Source organism: Borostomias antarcticus (assembly GCF_949987555.1).
Source record: "Borostomias antarcticus genome assembly, chromosome: 17".
Classification (NCBI taxonomy): Eukaryota; Metazoa; Chordata; class Actinopteri; order Stomiiformes; family Stomiidae; genus Borostomias; species Borostomias antarcticus.
In genome coordinates, this window is record NC_140250.1 from 11476009 (window position 1) to 11495531 (window position 19523).

The 19523-nt window shown below is 44.8% G+C and overlaps 1 pseudogene across 1 annotated transcript in view; it reads right to left on the reverse strand.

Moving 5' to 3' along the window:
* Positions 1-393: 393 nt before the first annotated feature.
* The window catches only part of LOC311320259 (glucosidase 2 subunit beta-like), a 45259-nt pseudogene continuing 26129 nt past the window's right edge, over positions 394-19523 (reverse strand). The window contains exons 3-8 of the transcript in view: positions 11696-11739; positions 10889-10989; positions 8648-8715; positions 7020-7137; positions 5053-5176; positions 394-569 (exon numbers count right to left, since the gene is read on the reverse strand). The product of the transcript in view is annotated as a glucosidase 2 subunit beta-like (transcript). The remainder of the gene's footprint in view (positions 570-5052; positions 5177-7019; positions 7138-8647; positions 8716-10888; positions 10990-11695; positions 11740-19523) is intronic.

The following is a 19523-nucleotide window of genomic DNA, read 5'->3' on the forward strand; positions in this document are numbered from 1 at the left end:
AGGAAGAGAGAGAAAGAGAGCAAGGAGGAGAGAGAAAGTGAGGGAGAAAGGCGAGGTGGAAGGAGGCATTGTCTCTCCAGGCAGACGGTACATATAGCTCGCTATGTTTACTAATGGACACCATCACTCATCCGGCGTTACCGTAGCGATAGTGCACACAGAGAGAGAGAGAGCTCGTAAAATGAGTGCACAAAGAAAAGCGAAAATGGAACACAACAGCACCACACGTACAATACACACTACACACACAATACACACTACACACAGAATACACACTACACACACTGGCTGCAGGAGCCTCCTTTTGTTACAGGGTGGAGGGCTCACAAAAGACACACGACAACTGACATTCTTCATAAAGAAGCAATTTCCATACATTACAGAGCAGCTTTCTCACAAAGCCAACACGTACACCTGTTCTTTTAACAAAGGGGAGATCAAGATGAGGGCAGGTTTCCTGAGTGCAGACGAAGAATCCTGGACCGTATCACGCTCACTGGGGAGTGGCTTCATCAAAGGAGCTTTTTTAATATCCTGTACAAACCGGGACAGGTCAGAGAAGTAGTAGTCTAAACAATATGGAGGAATATGCGTAAATTCTACGTAGTGTAAATGCGTAGTAAATAACATAATATCAGAGTTCTTGCAGTTCAGTTCATTATTTTAGTTCTCATAAATAAATGACCCATCAGGAGTGTCTGCCTCTCTGGCATCGTGTGTTCTTCTTGATTGGCTTGTTAAGTCATCCCTGGGTTCAGGAAAGGGCTAAAATACACCTTTAGAAAAACATGGGGAATTTGGCATGGGTTTGCCAGACGGCAAAAAAAAAAAAATCAGGTCAACCACTGGATTACGGCTGAACTTCAGGAAACCCCCAAGAACTCTGTCTGAACCGCAGCCCTGCGTAATGTCCTGTCAGGCTGTGACCCACTTCAATGCCAGGGCCATGGAGCTTTGCATATCAGGCTGCACCATTACCATGTAGTAGTTTGAGGACGTGGGTGGGGTTAAATACAGTTCATGAATGAAAAAAAAAAAAAAGGAAAACAAACATCATTAGGCGGGTTGAGGAGACCTCCATGTGAACCCATAACTTATGATGGTTTGATATTTGAAGGGAGGTTCTTGTAAACAACAAGCCCACACAATCAGTGCATCCCCCCCCTAATGTGGGCAAGGCTTTGTTATTCAATGAGGATTTGCTATGAATCTCCCAGCGTGCTTTGCTAGACTCCGGGCCTCCCAACAGCACAGCGAACGAGCGAGAGGAGGAACGCCATCGGATGACGGCTAATGAATAAACGCTAGATGACTCGCTAATGCCGCTCCCCCTCACTCTGTCAAAACAATGGTGTTCTTAAAACTAAATCACAGCCGCCGGAGCGGCGGATAAAGATCTAGGGATGGTAATGGAGCTGATCGAGTCGACGCCGGCGCTCGTTAATCCACCCTAATATGACGCACATTTGTCACGCAGTTCGGTGAGCACCTTGCAGGTACACCTTGCACATTTTCATATAGGGAGCCTCGAGAAATACTTTTGAAGGTCCTGCTGCTTTTTCGATTGTGACCGTGACCGCTTGGATTGAGGGGGGCCTGAGATGAGCCATACGATCTGAGAGACGGGAGTGGGGGGGGGGGTGGTGGAGAGGGACAAACCTTAAATCGTGGTAGTCAACGACTCCAATTACCCCCAATTACCCTTGCTCCTCTTTATCCTGTTTTTACAATAAATTCCCTGAGGTATTGGCCCCCTGCACAAACAGTGTTGTTGTGTAATTTCCTCAGAGAGCACCAATAACTTGGCCCCTTTTAAGATCCCAATAACGGTGTATGAAGCCCTGGAGACAGGCTTGATCCATGTATGGGGTAACCAAAGGATAGGACGCCATTTTGGTTCACAAAAGTGTGAGTGTTCACAGAGAAACAAACAGGCAGCAAGGGAGCCATAGTGTCTACATACTGTAGGCCTAGCCGGACGTTTATTCTGTCAATGTGTGGCCTAATAACAATAGTACTGTTCCAAAGGGTGGATCATGGAAAACAATGTTTCTATATTTAAGGGACAAGTCTGTTGATATTGAAGATCTCATGAGTCTGGTGATGGCACATTTCCCTCCAGAAGCTGTATTGACCATCGCTCGGCAGGGTGACATTTAGCATGTCCTCTGTTTGACCAGGGAAGGGATTCAAAGTTTAACAAGGGTTTAAGCATGGTGCATATCAGCTCATAGTTGTAGCATTGTGTTGGGCTGTCAGCTATAGAAGCATTAGTTGCAGGCTTATAGATGTGGAGGAGAATGTTGAATGTCTTCAGTACAGTGCCTCTAGGGGTGAAGTCATTGACACACAGGGCCATGCAGAAGCCCTCCTTAGATATTCATATAAGTGGACCAAGATGGACTTTAAGAAGAAATGAATTCTAATGCCATTCTGTAAAGCCTGCTGGAAGGTACTGTGTCTGAGCACAAACAAACATCCCTTCTTCAATGATTCATTACAATTTTAAAGTGACTGCAAACATGAGATCTGCTTATGTTAACAAACTACTTTCCCTGAGAAAAAGAGGTTTACAGAGAGACAGGGATATCAGAAGTGCGTATGACAGTTACCAGAACCATCTTGGAACAGGCAGAGAATATACAAAAATAAAAACTATAGAAAATGATCTTAGGGCAATGCATTACCAAGATCACATCAGATATTCAGTCAAGGTAGAACGTTAGGGATTGAAAATGTATACGTCTGAGATGTTTCACTCTGTTAACGGGTGCATTTTAATTCTGGGAATGAAATCAAAAATGCATGCGGCTGCCTTATCAGCTCCAACACCAGACAATAACACCAAGGGCCCATCGGGGATCCATAAAGTGCAGTTGATTTATGTTGCTGGCAGATTAACGATGCTTATTCCGTTACAGTCTGGTATTAATCAACATGTAATGTCATGCGTTGCAGGCTAGCCGGCTGGCTGGATAGGTGCACTAGCCCTGCAGCTAGCAAAACCTCACTATACCTTCTGAATACACACACACACACATTCCTGCACAAATGCCCATTAACCTACAGGACACACACACAGGACCGCAAACAGTCGTTACCGACAGAAAGTGAATCCGTGATGGATGGATGGCTGGTCTGGTGAGCGGCTGTGCAGCAAGCGTTGGCGCAGAAATAAAACTTGATGGTTGTTACGCTCTGAAGATGAGCTGTGATAGAAAGAGAGAGCATGTGCCCTGGGACACAGGTTCCGGTTACACCCACATGCGTGTCATTAACGTGTCATTAAAAAGCGCCCAGGAAAGGTCAGCTGGCACCGCGAGAGCCGTGATGGATGACCGCTCAGCAATGCTGCCAAAGTCAAGTGACCTTTCCTCCAATCAAAAACTTTTACTGGGGGGGAGATGGGCACCGGACAGCAAATCAATCTGGATGGGTTAGGACAGACAAGGACAGATGTCATGTTAGAAGACAGGGGGAAAAAGCAGATTATTCAGATGACCTGTGTGGTGTACTTTTGCATTGTTTGGTTGTTTTTTTAGCTTTTAGCCTCATGTTTCAGTTTATTATAAGAATTTGTTGGCAGACAGGAAAAACACTGAGACACACTGCCAGACACAGACTCAGAAAATGACGAATATTAGATTATGTCTCCATTAAGATTGAGACTGGGGGGAGGCAGGGACAGATGGGGATTGGTGCAGCGGGGGGTATATATTACAGAATGAGAGTGTTTGACAAAGTGAGTGACAAATTCATTTGAGCTCCCTCCCCAGCTATCCAGTCTCTTTCCCTTTCCACATCTGACTCCTAAATCACATTGATTAATCATGCAAACTAAACAGAGCCCAATTCTGAACCAATTTAAATATCTAAACCTTTGCCCCCCCCTCCACACACACACATGCACACACACATATACATTATGGATTTTGAGTCTTTGCAGATCTACTGTAAGTGTAAATAATGAGGAGTCTCCACTTTCCCCTTCCAGTCACATAAAGTCTACCAACACCGTATCAGTGGAAGCTTGTGCACGGCATGATAAGGGAATGAAAGAGTCATATTAGCAAGTTGTCGCTCAATGTTTGTCTGTGAAGGAAGGGTCTGTGAAGGAAGGAAGGGTCTGTGAAGGAAGGAAGGGTCTGTGAAGGAAGGAAAGGTCTGTGAAGGAAGGAAGGGTCTGTGAAGGAAGGAAGGGTCTGTGAAGGAAGGGTCTGTGAAGGAAGGAGGGGTCTGTGAAGGAAGGAAGGGTCTGTGAAGGAAGGAAGGGTCTGTGAAGGAAGGAAGGGTCTGTGAAGGAAGGGAGGGTCTGTGAAGGAAGGGAGGGTCTGTGAAGGAAGGGTCTGTGAAGGAAGGAGGGGTCTGTGAAGGAAGGGTCTGCTGTCTGTCAGCACATTACAGTCCATTCTTCCTAAAGTACATCCTGAGCGGGTGTGTTTAACCCCTGCGGTTCTATCTGTAGCTCGGCGGTTCTATCTGTAGCCCGGTGGTTCTATCTGTAGCCCGGCGGTTCTATCTGTAGCCCGGCGGTTCTATCTGTAGCCCGGCGGTTCTATCTGTAGCCTGGCGGTTCTATCTGTAGCCTGGCGGTTCTATCTGTAGCCCGGCGGTTCTATCTGTAGCCTGGCGGTTCTATCTGCAGCCCGGCGATTTGTCATCCTAACCACTAACCCTGCAGGGTTGAGTCAATTCACTTCCGTCAAATCCGACTAAATTGGAATGAAATGGAGCTCAACCTTGTTACTCTTCCTAGTGCTCCCAGCTGACTATGACAGTGACCTTGGGCCAGAGGGCATCCCTAACTAAATACTGTTGCCTTTCTGTGTATAACCTTGACTCCTAGCAATGCCATAACCACATTGCTAATAATGGATGAAAAATGGATGACCAAAAAGGATGAGAAAGCCCAAAGACACTGATTAAGGCCAAACATTGCGTATCCATTTCCCAAGGAATTACCCCCGCAGAGTTTAGTAAGGTAATCCTGACCTATAACATAATCCCTAACCACATTCCAGCAGCCCCCCGCTGAGGTGGCATGACACTTACGGTCAGCCTGGGTTTCCTGTGGCCTTGTTTCCTGTAGTCTGAGCGCCTCATGCTTCCTCTTCCTGTGCTCCTCCCGTTTGGCCTGCAGGTCCCCAGACAGCTGCTGCAGGTCTCTGGGCTGGGCCTGGGGGAGGGGGGGCAGGCTCACAGTGTCATCTTGTATAACACACCCTATTCAAACATCTCTACACAGTACAATGGAACGCCTAATAACATCTCTCCACAATTCAATAGCATGTGGCAAACCGCAAAATCACAAAATGTGTGTCGAGTGGAAAAAAAAGAAATGAGAGATGTAGAGACCTGTTGAGAGTGCGTATAACAGTGACCAAAAATTGCAACACCAAGAACCTGAAGTTCATGCCGGGCGACTGATATAATGAAAGGATTTAATGGCAGATTCCAGGTAGCGAGGCTCCTTCTCAAGGCTGCAGTGTCTGTCTGAGCAGAAGAGGAGTGGACTGCATTATAGACTCAGTAAATCACCAGCTCCAAACACCACACAGAATGACAGCAAGCATAGACTATCATCACTCTCTGTAAATGGCTAATTAATAAAATATAAAAAGCTTCAGTCTGGATGCCTATGTGTGGTGTGTGTGTGTGTGTGTGTGTGTGTGTGTGTGTGTGTGTGCGTGCGTGCCTGTCAATATTACTTTCCAATCTCTTCTCCGAGTTTCTCATAATGCAGTGATGGATTCTAGCCGTGGTGCGGTTAGGGATGACTACCTTTCTAGGGCATGTTGCTTGCTTATCCACGTTCAGCTGCTAAAGTGATTTATGGAGTCCATTTTGAGTGTGCAAGAGCATACCTGCTCCTCTCTACAGTGATGTCTGGATAAAATGTGCATCCAAGACATACTATCAGTTTAATGTCTACAACTGTCTAAGTTCCAGCATCATAGTGTAGTATGTACCAAACAACAGAGCTAATGCTTTGTTGCATGCACTACATATAGAAATTAATACTAACCTGTCAGTGTAGTCAAACCATATACGCTATAAAACTGGGATAAAATTCTAATAGCATACCAGTTAATTCAAGTAATGCTATTTCTAGCATGCTACTGTAGTATATGTGTTTACTTGGCTAGCCACGTAGTTTATAGAAATCTACAGCTTTAGCAGCTCTTCTGTGAGCTTTAACAAATTTGCAAAAACTCTGCACCATTCCTATTTGCAATATTTGGCTATAGTTCTCCAATAGCAGTGCTCTCTTTTAACCTTTGACCCCTCGGATGAGTTCACTTTGAGTCATTGTGTAAGGTTCCGGAGACTGGCCCCTGAGGTGCTCCTGTCATATCAACAGAGACACATTGAGAACAGAGGAGCTCGGTGTGCAGCATGGGTCAGGGGGCAGCGTGAGCCCTCAGCCTGGACATGTCAATCACCTTCCCCACAGAAAAGAACACCAGAATGGAAATACAGACACAAAATGCCCCAAGTAAGGACTTATCAGCAGCCAATCAGAGGAGTGTGTGTGTAGTAGTGTGTGAGCGAGCCTCTGTAAGAGTGTTGACATGCGTCTGGGACATATGTGTGCATACGAGCAGGATGTGTCTGTAACTCCATACAGACCATGTACCAGTGAGTGACCGACAGAGAAGAGCCCCCACAATTGCTACAGTTGCAAGTTGTCAAAACATCTCAATCACCACAACTTGAAACCAGTTGTGTACCAGCTGAGCTAGAATGTAGCACATCCAGTTTGAAGGAAAGAATAGTGAGATGACGGTTTCTCAGCTCTATCTGACATAGCAGCAGCAATTGAGATTCTGGGTTAAAAGCATATATACTATGCTACAGGAGATCATTTGAACAGTATTCATTGCCAAATATTCTTGCAGCATTCATTGCATCTCACTACATGACACAAGGGGGAGAACTAGGCTGTGGTGGAAAACACTGATTTCCCTGGGCGGCCGCTAACTAGTGAGCCTGTAGCTAACGGATAGTAGCTTTTGTACCCGTTTCTCTTGCCACAGCAAAACACCCTCCTGGATGTACTGCTGTTTGAGCCGGAGCCCCTCATCCAGGGCCCTCATCTGGCCCTCCACCTCCGCCCGTTCCCTCTGTCCCAGATTCCTGGAGGAGAAAGAAAGCATGGACTCATCATTACTGAAGGGAACTGAATATACGCCGCCAGTCGTCCAATTCTGGAGGGCCCACACCGCGCACGGCATCCAAGTGGGAAAATAACTGGCTAAATAATATGGGGGTGGATTCATTTCTAGTCACAGAAAGTAGAGGCACAGACATTGCGAGGACGTAATGATTTATAATGTTTGTTTGTGTTTTTGAGGCAAACTGCACAGAATATGGGCTTCTACTGTACATGAAATGACGAGCGGTGGCAGGTGGGTTTGCTCAAGGTACAAATGCCAGTATTATGCTAATTGCCATCAGTTACAGTGAATACCAGTACAAGCATGCAAATGTTCTTCACTGATTGTGTCTTGGAGTATTGTGCGTTCAGTGAGTGTCCAGACCAGAGAAAACAAATAATCTGAAATGTTTGTAATGTCTCTCCTTGAATGTAACAGCTACTGTTTTCGATAAAGAGCTAATGAGCCGTTTTGAGTTCAATCTCTCAATATAACACTTCCACTGTAAGTAACATAGCATTTTAAATGAGATGGGGTAATGATGTGGTTCATCAGAATATCCATGTCTATGCTGAACTCTTAAAGACAGCTCCATAATGTAATTACAGGGGTAGAGGTTGCCAAATAAGTCTATGGCACTAAGGGACTTTATCACAGTGAAAGCATGCCCCCTAGTGGTGTGAAGTGATGCCACTACAAGCCACTCCATGGCCTCCTTCATACCCTGTACTAGTGTTACAACAACCCTGCATGGGTTTGAAGGGAAGCTGGAAAATGATCTGTTGACATCAGATGTATTGACTTATCCATCAAGCTTGGAGAGCCTTCATGGAGATGTGAACAGAATGTCATTTTGTGGTACTGTAGCTCTACCTCAAAACTAAAAAACTAAAATCCTGAATCCCTGTTGTTTCCCATCAAGCTGGTCTTATGCAGCACTTGAGACCTGTGACCAACACTGTGTGATTGTGGACATGTTCCTGTCCAGCTAACCTGCACCTGCTCTGGCACAGTGTGGCTCAGCTCAGCGGACGCATCACAGAAGGAACAGTGGAGACTTATGATACATAGCCAAGAAAATAGTACAGCCAAGAAAATAACACAAAATAGACGCACACACAATGGTATAAGAAAAATAGTCTATTTGAGAAGAAAGCACTAAAAATGCCTAGCAGCACCTGGAGAATGGTGACATGAGTACTAGATCTGGTTTCCTTCTCTGGCATCAGGCCAAGTGAGTGGTCAGTGAGGGACTCCTCAATTACCCAGAATTCATATTGGTGGGCAGTGGCTACAGCGCCAATCACGGTAAAAAAAAAAAAAAAAAGCCCCAGCAACCAGAGAGCAGAAACGCTGCAGCTCTAAGTGGCTCTGTTTCAGGCAGACACGGAGGAGATGACGAGGAGGAGAGAGGGGGGAGAAAGAGGGGGGATGGAGTATGGGGGGTGGAGAGTAAAAGCACCCCCCATCTTTCCTTCTCTCTCTCTCACCGTTCATTCTTCAGTCTCTTTCTCCATCGCCCGCTGCCACTAAGTGTCATCAGAAACCATGGGGATGCCTGTGACAGGGAGGGGGCGTTGATAACAGGAAACATTTCGCTTTTTCTCCAAAGCGGGTGGCTCTTAGAGAAGAGATGGAGGGGGGCCGAAAAACGATCTAATGAAGGGAGTGTCTATGGCAGGCTATACGTGGAGGGGGCAAGGGGAAAGGGGGGCGGCACTCAAGGATGAAGGGAGGATGCTGTTCAAGAGATAGTTGGAGGGAGAGAGGGACAGGGCTCTTGTTTGCTGCCTAAAGGTCTTTATTTCTCTGTTTGTTTCCACTACAAAGGAGTGAAAGCGGGTATTACAACTTCCAACCTGTCAATCTTCTGACAGCGTTCCAAATGAGTTTTCTCACATACAGTGTAAGACCTACCAGTGGGACATTACTTGCGAAGAAAGTGCTCTTCCTACTTGAGTAGCTCACTCTGCAGTCAGTCCCATCAAATTATAATGTCAATGTGATAATAGCAGTGGGCAGCTGTAAAATACTATAGAAGGCCTGTTGTTACATTTTAGTAATTTTGCATTTTAGTAATTATCCAAAGTGACTTACAAGCGACTGTACATCCCAGTCATTGTCAGTATAGTAGAACTTACAAGTTCCATTAATATTTAACATGGCTAATATACACCTGCTTGTTGATGCAAATATCCTGCTCCTCTAAACAGCGAATCATATGGCTGCAACTCAATATAAGAAAAAGCATGTAAACCTGGTGAGGAGGTGTGGTTGTTGTTCAACCAAACATTATAATGGGCAAGATGCATGTTCTAAGAGGCATGTTCTAAGAGGCATGTTCTAAGATGCATGTTCTAAGAGGCATGTTCTAAGAGGCATGTTCTAAGATGCATGTTCTAAGAGGCATGTTCTAAGATGCATGTTCTAAGATGCATGTTCTAAGATGTATGTTCTAAGATGTATGTTCTAAGATGCATGTTCTAAGATGCATGTTCTAAGCGACTTTGGCTGCGGTGTGACTGTTGGTGCCAGACGTGGTGGTTCTAGCATCTCAGAAACAGATGCCCTCCTGGGATTTTCACACAGTCTCTAGAGTTTCCTGAGAATTGGTGCGATAAACAAAAAGCATCCAGTGAGCGGCGGTTCTGTGAGCGAAAACACCTTGTTGATGAGAGAGGTTGGAGGATAATGGCCAGATTTGTTCAAGCTTAACAGACAGATCCCAAATGCTCAAATAAAAGCTGTTTACAACAGTGGTGTGCAGAAGGATACCTAGAGTAACTGAATCCATGCCACAAAGAATTTAGACTGTTATGGAGGCAAAAGTGGGTCCTATCCAGTACTAAGATAGGATCACCTACAGCAGGGGTGTCAAACTCTGGCCCGCGGGCCAAATTTGGCCCGCAGTGTAATTATATTTGTCCCGCGAGGCAATACCAAATGACTACTAGAGCTGGCCCGCCAGTATTATACAGCGCATTCACCGCTAATACTACAAATCCCATAATGCTCTGCTGTTGTTTTGGCGCGTCAATCAAGACACGACCCAGAAACGCCCTCTCTTCTGTGACAGTAGTCATAGCAATCTCATACAACAACTGTAACCGTGTTACCCTTTCTTAAAAATGGCGAAAAGAAAGGCAGAAAACAGAAGCTTTACGTTATGTAACGTCTCACTGTGATAGAGACACCTGTGTTGACCTAGCCGGCCGCTGTGTTTGCTCTGTTCCTGTTCATTCAATCCTGTCTGCCTTCTTGCCGGCCTGTCTGCCTGCCTGTCTGCCTGGCTGTCTGTCTGCATGCCGGCTGTCTGTCTGTCTGCCTGGCTGTAGGACAGTCAGGGTTTTACAAGCTTCTCTACTGAGCAGATGGAGCACCAACACTTGTGTCTGAGGGCGTATTCACATATGTTAGTGCACACCATTGATGCGCACCAAAAGCGAAAGTGATAGTGCATATTCAATGTTAAAGCAAAACTTGTTTTGGTCCATATTAAAATTTTCATTTGTTCAATGTTGGCCCGCGACTTTGTTCAAGTTTTAAATTTTGGCCCACTGTGTATTTGAGTTGACCCCTGACCCCTGACCTACAGTAATAAAGTGGCCACTGAGTGTATAGTCTCACAGTATTGACTTGAAAGGGCTTTAGCATACAGTAGATGTTGCAATATGAATATACTCTGCAGGTCTGTACTCTTTGACCATACCTAACCCGGGGAATGAAAATACCTTACCACATATGCCATCATTGACACGTGACGAAGGGATGTAGTGAGGGTGGAAGCCCAGGTTGGTGCAGTAGAATCGGCCATTAAGGCAGGCTGCAGTACCTGCAGAGGGGTCAGAGGGGGGATATGTTCAGTAAAGGACATTATGTATCCTTTGGAACATGCATGAGGTTTCACCAGCACATAATTGGACATCACAAACAGCTCTATTCCCCTATTAAGTCCTTGTGCATGTCGACGTGCATGTCGACCACCATGCAGGTGTCAATATGAATGTGCTTCCAAACATACTCCAGAGGTGGCAGTGTCACTCTATTAATATTGACAAAGACTGCAGAGACTTTCAACATGATCCCACAATGAGTTGGATACTTATGTTACAATGCCTTAAAACTGAGTTTCCTAGTATCTGAGTACAAATACTTTATCACGCATCAAGCAACATGAACACAGCATGCCAATGTCATGATGGTAGTCTCTCTCCAGACTCAAATATTACATTGAATCGCTGCGTTCCGCATACTACTGTACTACAACATGTCGCAGAGATTCCTGCGAAACCAATGAATTGCCAGGATTTGAGCATACGATTTTTCATTAAGTGTCCCAGACCCATAGAGAGATCTGCAGCATGCAGTAACATAGTTAGCGTAGCTTAAGCGAAAGAACTCTCATGGGTCTGGCGTTGAGACTATCATGATGTTGATGATTTTCAAAAGTGAATTCAAAATTGGTTCAACGCGGGTCATGTATGCTAGTATTCCCAGTCGACAGTAAAATTACCCCATGACCACAGACACATTGTTACCTGGTTCATCAGAGCCGTCGGCAGTCACAGTAGTCGCCATTCACCTGCTCAAACTAGCCTCGCGTCACCAGTCTCTCCTCGGGGAGAAGAGCCTGGTATCTATTTACTTCACTGCCTTAAGCCCGCCCCATCATCCGGCTCGAGCCTGTAGAGCCCGCCTCCAACATCCGCTTGCTTTATTTTTCCTTAACCAGTAGTTCTCCTCACATCTTCTTTTACAATTTTCGTCGGTGTTATGCCTGGTGATGCCATCGCGAATGTTATCTACTCGAAACTTCACCATGTGCAGCCTACAGTAAAAACATTACAACAACCGATGTCCAAACCGGATGATTATGCGATGCGTCATCGCGCTTCCGCTCTAGACCGGCGAAACAACACCGAACGAGAAAGGCCCCAGACTCGAGCGCTTCAGTACCAGAGTAACGACACTTCGGCCCAATCCCAAACCACCCCCTACCCACTCCCACTCCACCACCGAGTGTCCCTCCAAATGAAGTGTCACTCGCAGCAGTGGAGGGCACTCTCAATCGAGGGGGAGGGTATATAAATGGAAAGCCAAATGTGGGATGGACTCCCCACTCCACCGGAACCGACCGGGACAGGGCCGTCACCATGGCATGTTTAGGTGATTGATGGGAAAAATGTTTAGGATTTATAATACAAATATAAATCACTATAATTAAATCCATGTATGATGAGAAATGGTCAAAAGTCCAAACGGAAATGTTTTTTCCAATGAACTCTAACTAAATTAATACTATAACACTGTCCCGAGACAAATACATAAATCAATTAATAACTTACTCCTATGCCTCTTTGGCAGCATTCCTTCTTTTGTGAAGACCCATTTGCATATCGCAGCCTAATGGAAAGGAATATATGATGTAGGCTACATTTGACGTAGACCTAGGCCTATTTAGATTTATTTTATGTCGGCTATGAATACAGGCTTTTAAGAGTTTGCTACAAGTCAAGTGATCTAGGGATAAAGTGATTGTATCACTTGGTTGTATCTTTTGACACCATATTCTGCGATTTTGTTTGATGCAGTGAAATCGGTGTGAGAAAAACAAATGTTTGAATGCTGTAAAATAATCTAAAATTATTGACAGTGTAGGAAGACGGAACTTAATTTATATGTGGTTTCCTGCGGCATCTATTTGGCACGTGCACTTCCTGCTTCGGCTATCGGGAGCTTGCACCGATGCAGGCTTGCTATTTAAGGGGTTGACAGCCCACTCGCACTCCAAGCGCACTCCGCGATAATTGGTTTGGGACGGCCCTTAACATGGCGAAGCTCGGCGTGAACGCGCAAACGGAGGGGGAGTGGATAGGGCGAGGGCTTAGGGGGTGGTTTGAGATTGGGCCTTCCATTGACTCCCGTGGTAAGCGTCACACGCCCCCTAGAGGGACATTATGGGCATTACCTTCGTGACAAGAAACCCCATTCACTGCCGTTATGTCTAGCACGCACAAGCTTGAAAGTTGATGAAAACGGCCGTGTTTTTACCTTTAGATGTCTTGGTCATATTAAGTCATGCTTATAATTTGTTTATTTCAAAATATAGAGTAACATTATGGTAGACAACTGATTTTAGAATCTGACAAGTGATTGGACAAACTAGACAGTACTGTACTGATGTGGATCATAATTCATGCACAACAACTTGCCTTATTACCATAAGCAATTAGGAAGTTATTGACATAATGGCCTACTAGTTGTAGATATGATCATGTGAAATAAATAAGGCATTAATAAGGGCTTTATAATGGATAATAAACAGCTAATGCGCTAATATGCATGTAATAAGCACTGCAGCAGCTAGTTAGTGTTAATAAGTGTAAGTGAAGTGTTCCAGTAAGGGCCAACAACATTATATTACACTCAACCTAATATAATAAGGTATATACAGTAGCCTACATAATTATAATAAGGTCAATGTTCCATTGTTTTAAAATCACTTGATAGACCATTGAACACATGTCTGGTAATACTGTACAATTATGAAAAAGAGAAGCTTCTGATCTGTGACTGAAATATTTTATTAATGACTGTTTTCAGGTATTGCATTGTCAAAACACTGAGCTCTTTGACTACAACATGACTAGAATGGACATATCAAATCAGTGTTAACATGTTAAGCAGGGGACATAAGCGCTCCTTTTTATTTACATTAAAGTCCCAGTTAACCAAAATCTGAGATTTGCTTGAAAACACATTCTGTGTGTTAGTGATGCATTGCTGATAACATGTAAAAATGGGATGAACCATGTGTAGTACTGAATTGTGAAGTAAGACCAGTTTTGTGTTTTTGACCATTTTGATTTCTGGATTTTCTGGGCGGGCTTAAAATGGTACTTGTTGACGTAGAGCGGTGTTCTTAGCATATCCCCGCCCTAACACTATATAAAGCTAGAACGGATTTGAATCTTCGGTTCTCCTGCTCAATCTTGAGTCTAGAATTAGCTAGTTTTAACCAGCAGTATAGAATTAGCTAGTTTTTCTTAGTTAGCAATGCCTATGCATAAAACTAAACGAAAATGCATCCTTCCTGGATGCCAGCAGGAATGGGATGATAAGGTCTCCTTCTTTCAACTCCCGAGTAAAGCTGAAATGAGAAGCAAATGGTTAGCATTTTTGAAGAGCCATGGTGTTTTACAGAGGAGTCTGTCACCGCTAGCGCCCGCCTCTGCAGCAAACATTTCACTCCCGAAAGCTTCTGCAATTATAATATGAGGCTTTTGGGTTTCACGGACTCACGACTGGTCCTGGTGAATTCGGCGGAGCCAACCATCTCCCTCCCCGGCCTCCATTTTCCTCCTGTCGCATCAACCCCTACTAACACAGTACGTAAAACTGACGGGACACATTGGTGTAATTGTGGTAACTTTGCGACGGTACCAGCAGCGGACCTAGCTGACACCTAGCTGACACTTGCCTTTTCAGTCGCAAAATAACCAAAATAGCCGTCCTCAAGGACACTGTAAGGGAACGTAGCCGCCACTGCTGCTTAAATCCGTAACTACGATGTAATTAAATAACGTGACAATGTGGTTAGATCACAGTCCCAATCTGACTTTATTGGAAATGTGTCACAGTGGGTCAGAACATTTGTAAATTACTTAGGTTTTAAAATAAATTTTGAAGTCATACAGTTACAGAATTGTAATAATGAGGAGAAATCCTGCATGTCTGTTTTGTGTGTAATTTCTCATTTACAGTTAATATTAACACTAAAGATTTGCAGTCTAGGCCTAATAAAAATAATGATAAAAAATATGCCTATGAATAAAGTCCTAATTTTGCAACCTAAATGTGAGCAATGAACGCTGAGCAGTGAACGTAGAATGCAAGGCATTGGGCTACTTTCTTAGGTGACACAATTGAAGAACTAGACAAACAAGTTACACACTCTGGTACAGTAGGTGGCTGTATGCACATTAAAGTTGTTTGCGATCCGCCACTAAACCCAGCGAAGAAGAAGAAGACAACGGGTTAAACTTCCGCTCCGTTTGAAACAGAAACGATTGAGAAAGACCAACACGCTGTCTTTGTCCCCGCGACAACACAGATCCTGTAAGTATCTCAATTTCAATGTATACATAGCTAGCTATGTATTTTGGTATCGTCCCAGATAAAACACCAACGTTATGTGCAAGCTACCCTTTTGTAATGATTATCTATATGCAGATGCTCTCTTTCCAATGTTAGCTAACTAGCTAGCCAGCTAACGTGATTAGCCTTTTTCTGTACATCATGGCTAGCTAAGTAGCCTACGTAAAATTACTCTGTCGCAATTATTGTTATAACTTTCGCTTTTTGTGTAATTGTAGCTTAAATTATAATGTTGGCTTGGCAACTTGAGAATATTTCAGTTGTGTACACTATAACTTTTATGAAGTGTTGTCGTGGGCCATTGTTTCCTAATTACGGGCAATGGTGGAGTCTTCTCGAGTCTAGCAGGCTCGCGCGAGCTCCTGCACGTTCGTACTGTTTCATCGCTTGGAATAAAATGCGATAATTAGCTAACTCATTGATTTCGCATTAACCCACGACACCGTTAGTATGTGTTTGTTTTTAGGCATTCATTTTTCCGAAGTTAACGTTAACAGAATACTAGAAGCCCCAACAACGGAGCTAGGCTAGCTAGCAGGATTTGTTATAGCAGCCATCTTGGCTTTTTTGGTTACAGCAGCCATCTTGGTGGATTTCATGTTACTCTTAACTGTTGAAATGGTTGCTCATTCTGTCAAACGGGTAAAGAATTGTGTACTACGTTTTCACTCACATACAAATCCAAATTTTGCATAATAGGTACTCATGATGTGGACTACTAATATAGTGTCTTGCAAAATCTATTTAATAACTGAGTGTGAAGGGTGGTAGACATGTTGCCCTGTTCCTCTAAACGTGTCAGAAATCACGTGGTCCTGTGGAGTGTGCATGTCAGCCAACGAGAGGGTCACCCACCCACTCTCTCTCTCTCTCCCTCTCTCCCCTCCCATGCTCTCAGTTGCCAACCTCCCAGTTCTTGTTTGAACTGAGCAAGAAGCAGGTGAGCGGGACAGGAAGAGGCGCTAAGACGGGTAGAATGTGTTCCCCACTTTTATGCCTTTAAATCAGGGTTGGAGTATTCCAGGTGTGTGGCCATGGCCGTGAACACCAGTAGAGGAGGGAACCAAGTGTCTCATTCTCTCTCCACAGTTGTGTGGTTGTAACCCCCCACTAGCTACATATTCATTCAATCTTTTTTTAACCTTGTGAATCAATTGAGAGTAAGCTCTCATTTACAATGACGTATACTCACTCTATATTTGAACTTGTACTACAGGTGAGATAATCCTTTTTAATGGTCTCTCTCATTCGCTCTCCTAGCTGTGATGTTAGAGTTGTGCAAGACTTGGGTGTTCTCCTGCTCTGAGTGCCCATTCTCCTATACCTCCCAGATCTACCTCCACAAGCACATCAAGAGGAGCCATGACAACCTCTGTCTCTGCTGAGGAACACACAGAGCATTATGAAGTAGCCAGTGCCTTGGCGAAGGTGTTTGAGCAGCAGTCATCAATGGATTAACTCCCAAGACACAAGGAAGAGACAGCGCAACACGCGCTATGACTCCAGTGACGAAGGTAATATAATAAAGTGCATTCAACAGTCCCAAAAGAGTACTACTTCAGTTGACTAATCTGAGCTAATTTACCTCTACTATATGTTCCAGTGCCCAGGCAGCTGGTTGGCAGAACTCAGACCAGACCAGCTATGCCAGGTGCCAGAGCCGGAAGGCCTGCTCTGCCAGTTATCAATGCAGGTATCCATGCATGTTTGTGTTGGTGAAATGTCTATGCATATTTGCACACTTACAGTTAACTCAGGACTTTCTGAAGACTCATGTACTCAGTTTACTAATTCGCTCATCTCACATCTCACTACTCGGCAGTAGATGTTCATCGCCCGGGTCCTTTGAGCCAAGGCGCTGTGAGCCCAGGCCCTTCAGACGTCCAGGCACGAGCAGCATGCATCAGCGATTAGCACCCCGGCCAGACCAGGTCAGGGTCGGACATGTCTCATGTCGAGTTGATTCTTCCCCTTATGCCAGAATCACTACGCCGCCAGCACCATAGTTTCCTGCTCATCCCTTTATCCTCTGGTTTTCAGGTAGTTCTCTGATGCCATCGCCTGTGAGACCAACATCTCCAGCCGTGTTGCCATCAAGCTCTGCAGATGCTGGTATGCTGAATTTTGTGAACTACTTCATGCTGCATGTAGGGATATACTTTGAGTTGAATATCCATTATGGGACCGTACAATTACTTATAGCCACATCTGTGTTTAATATCCAGACTTCCAGAGGATGATGTGTCAGCAGTTCTCCAGCGTCATGCAGAGTCTGAGGGAGATGGCACAGACAATGATGAGGCTGGAGCAGAGACTGTCTGGCGAGTCTGCGACAGCTATCGGGGAGCAGTACTGGATGACCTGCACCCTGCTAAAACGGAGGAGGAGCTGCTGGTCTTGGAGGAGCAGCTGAAGGACAAGGATCATCAAAGGAAGATGGTGAGTAACTTCAGGACAGAACTTTGTTCCTTATTGTTGCAGGGGAGTGTTGAGGAAATGTAAAAGTAAATGATTGTCTTTATGTTTTGCAGACACGATATCTGAGTTCCATTGGCGGCAAAGATCTGCCAGATGTGGTCCGGCGGGTGCTGTCAGCCATTGCCATACACAGAGTGTGGTGTGTCTACAGCGTCCATGGGAAGAAGCCTCTGAAGAATATGACCCTCTACAATGTCATATTACGTAAGGGATTGTTCATATTTTCGCAAAATAATACATTGTCTTTGCTTCATGCCATGTGCATTGAAACCATTCCCTTTTTGGTTAAAAGGTGCAGTTATGGCCTGTAAGCCAAGCACCACTGTGACGGAGGTGTCTGCCCAGCTGCAGGAGATGCTGAAACATGCCCCTGCTCAATGCAAAAAGGTATGTGATGTCAGGCAGTTAATTTTCTCATATCCAGTGACATGGCACGCTTCCAATGAACGTATGCGACTTGCTTTTACAGCCATTTCATTATGTCCTTAGGCATCTGCTCCAGCCCAGCTGACCTCCCCAGCCCAGCCCCTGACCGCAGCTCCAGCCCTGACCACAGTGGAGTATTCAGATGAGGATGACCTCTTCTGCCCAGACCCTCGATTCAGATGTGGGTGACCCCCAGCCCGTCTCCCTAAACCTGCCTTTCCAGCCTGCCAGGATGGATGCCTTTTTTGTAAATAGTTTTTGTAAATTTTAACCTTTTTTTTGTGGGATACAACGGTCTGTTCCCGGTCTGCCTGCCACAGAATGGGCACTTTGTTTCATTTTTGTTTTTAGAACTTTTGCAATTGTCAGATAATGGGTTGCTAGCCAGAGCTTGTAAATACTTTTTTTTGCTTTTCTGGCTATGCGTAATGTGACAGACCGTAAACCTCATCCTTGTAAATATGTATACTTTTAATTTGTAATGTACTTTGTGTAATAAAATGTTCTAAACTGTTAATGGTGTTCAGTCTTATATTGGTTTGTATCATAATGCTTGCTGCTATATCCCCATATAGCATTAATTCGTTTTTGTACTGGTAAATGCTAAATATAGCCAGTGGTACTGCAAATGCTAAATATAGCCAGTGGTACTGCAAATGCTAAATATAGCCAGTGGTCAGGGTTTAGTAAGTAAGTGACCATATTTGCACCGTGCGAAAAAGACGTGCAGACCAAGTCATATAAATACCTGTAAATCTAGTGTCAGCCAAGTGAGTTTATTACGGAAGTTCCTGCCCACGTTTTTTGCACGCGGCCGCAACCATATTTGCACCGTGCGAAAAAGACGTGCAGACCAAGTCATATAAATACCTGTAAATCTAGTGTCAGCCAAGTGAGTTTATAACGGAAGTTCCTGCCCACGTGATCACGTGCGTTCTTTGCACGCGGCCGCAACTTCTGAATGACGTGTCGTTCTAACGTAGCGGCTACTAATCGGCAGATCTCGCGTTTCCGTAAATGGCCGCGTAATTTCCGCACGTGGCGCAGATGAATCGTCACCTATAGCGGCCGTATGTAGAACGTTTGCGCAACCTGCATGTGTTAGTAGGGTAAGACCGTCAAAGAGAGCCACAGGGGGACTGCTGTACATTATAGTCCCTGGCCCCCACGGGCCGACGCTTCGTGGGTTCCGAGGGAGATACAGCCTAGTGTCTCTGCCTCCATGGCGACCGGAGGGACCACTGGATGGCCATTCGGAGACGTTTCGGCCCACGGAGAGCCACAGAGACCAGCTAGTGTCTACTC